A 2,508-nucleotide genomic window follows, 5' to 3' on the forward strand; every position below is an offset into this window, starting at 1 on the left:
ATACAGATACTTATGCCGGAAAAAAATCCCCCCCAGTACCAACAATACCACAAGTCCGATAACATTCTTCTTTGCAAATATACAGGGTCTAAAGCCAGCAACAAACAACAAAATACCTTTCATCCGTGGACTGCTTGCAGAGGCAAAGGCAATGTTCGCGGCTTTCACTGAGACCCACATAAAGGATCACTTGGACAACGAAATATGGATCCCAGGTTGCAACCTATACAGATGTGACAGAGTGAACAGGCAAAAGGGGGAGGAGGGGTTGGCCTGTACATTGCAGAGTCACTTGTTTGCACAGAACTGCTTAATGCCTCAAATGATGTAGTGGAAGTTTTAGCAGTAAAGGTCGAGAACCAAAACCTAGTCATTGTGGTAGTCTACAAGCCTCCGGATGCAACATCCAAGCAATTCCAGGAACAGCTGTTAAAGATTGACCACTGTCTGGAAAATCTTCCAGCTCCTGCACCCAACATCTTGCTCCTGGGGGATTTCAACTTAAGGCACCTAAAATGGAGGAATATAGCAAATAATATTGTTGCAGTAATAACACCAGGAGGCAGCTCTGATGAAAACTCACACTCACACGAGCTTTTAAATCTCTGCACAAAATTCAATTTAAACCAGCAAATAATAGAGCCTACTAGACTGGAGAATACACTAGACCTCATCTTCACTAACAATGATGATCTGATAAGAAATGTCACCATATCAAAAACAATATACTCAGATCACAACATAATTGAGGTTCAGACATGTATGCGTGGAGCCCCAGACCGAAATAATGAGACTAGTCACGAGGGAGCATTCACCAAATTCAACTTCAATAACAAAAACATAAAGTGGGACCAAGTAAACCAAGTCCTAACCGATATAAGCTGGGAAGAAATACTAAGCAACACAGACCCCAACTTATGCCTAGAACAGATTAACTCGGTGGCACTCGATGTATGCACAAGGCTTATTCCTCTAAGAAAAAGGAGGAGTAGATGTAAAATAGAAAGAGACAGGTGCTCCCTTTACAGGTGACAGAAAAGAATAACAGAGCGCCTAAAAGAGGTCAAAATATCTGAAATACGTAGGGAGACACTGGTCAGAGAAATAGCAAGCATCGAACTTAAGCTAAAAGAATCCTTTAGGAGTCAGGAATCGCGGGAAGAACTAAAAGCCATAAATGAAATCGAAAGAAACCCAAAGTATTTCTTCTCCTATGCCAAATCAAAATCGAGAACAACGTCCAGTATTGGGCCCCTACTTAAACAAGATGGGTCCTACACAGATGACAGCAAGGAAATGAGTGAGCTACTCAAGTCCCAATATGACTCAGTTTTTAGCAAGCCGCTAACCAGACTGAGAGTCGAAGATCAAAATGAATTTTTTATGAGAGAGCCACAAAATTTGATTAACACAAGCCTATCCAATGTTATCCTGACGCCAAATGACTTCGAACAAGCGATAAATGACATGCCCATGCACTCTGCCCCAGGGCCAGACTCATGGAACTCTGTGTTCATCAAGAACTGCAAGAAGCCCCTATCACGAGCCTTTTCCATCCTATGGAGAGGGAGCATGGACACGGGGGTCGTCCCACAGTTACTAAAAACAACAGACATAGCCCCACTCCACAAAGGGGGCAGTAAAGCAACAGCAAAGAACTACAGACCAATGGCACTAACATCCCATATCATAAAAATCTTTGAAAAGGTCCTAAGAAGCAAGATCACCACCCATCTAGAAACCCATCAGTTACACAACCCAGGGCAACATGGGTTTAGAACAAGTCGCTCCTGTCTGTCTCAACTATTGGATCACTTCGACAAGGTCCTAAATGCACTAGAAGACAAAAAGAATGCAGATGTAATATATACAGACTTTGCAAAAGCCTTCGACAAGTGTGACCATGGCGTAATAGCGCACAAAATGCGTGCTAAAGGAATAACAGGAAAAGTCGGTCGATGGATCTATAATTTCCTCACTAACAGAACACAGAGAGTAGTCGTCAACAGAGTAAAGTCCAAGGCAGCTACGGTGAAAAGCTCTGTTCCACAATGCACAGTACTCGCTCCCATCTTGTTCCTCATCCTCATATCCGACATAGACAAGGATGTCAGCCACAGCACCGTGTCTTCCTTTGCAGATGACACCCGAATCTGCATGACAGTGTCTTCCATTGCAGACACTGCAAGGCTCCAGGCGGACATCAACCAAATCTTTCAGTGGGCTGCAGAAAACAATATGAAGTTCAACGATGAGAAATTTCAATTACTCAGATATGGTAAACATGAGGAAATTAAATCTTCATCAGAGTACAAAACAAATTCTGGCCACAAAATAGAGCGAAACACCAACGTCAAAGACCTGGGAGTGATCATGTCGGAGGATCTCACCTTCAAGGACCATAACATTGTAACAATCGCATCTGCTAGAAAAATGACAGGATGGATAATGAGAACCTTCAAAACTAGGGAGGCCAAGCCCATGATGACACTCTTCAGGTCACTTGTT

The sequence above is a fragment of the Cherax quadricarinatus genome, chromosome 47 (genome assembly GCF_038502225.1).
Source record: "Cherax quadricarinatus isolate ZL_2023a chromosome 47, ASM3850222v1, whole genome shotgun sequence".
NCBI classification, from domain to species: domain Eukaryota; kingdom Metazoa; phylum Arthropoda; class Malacostraca; order Decapoda; family Parastacidae; genus Cherax; species Cherax quadricarinatus.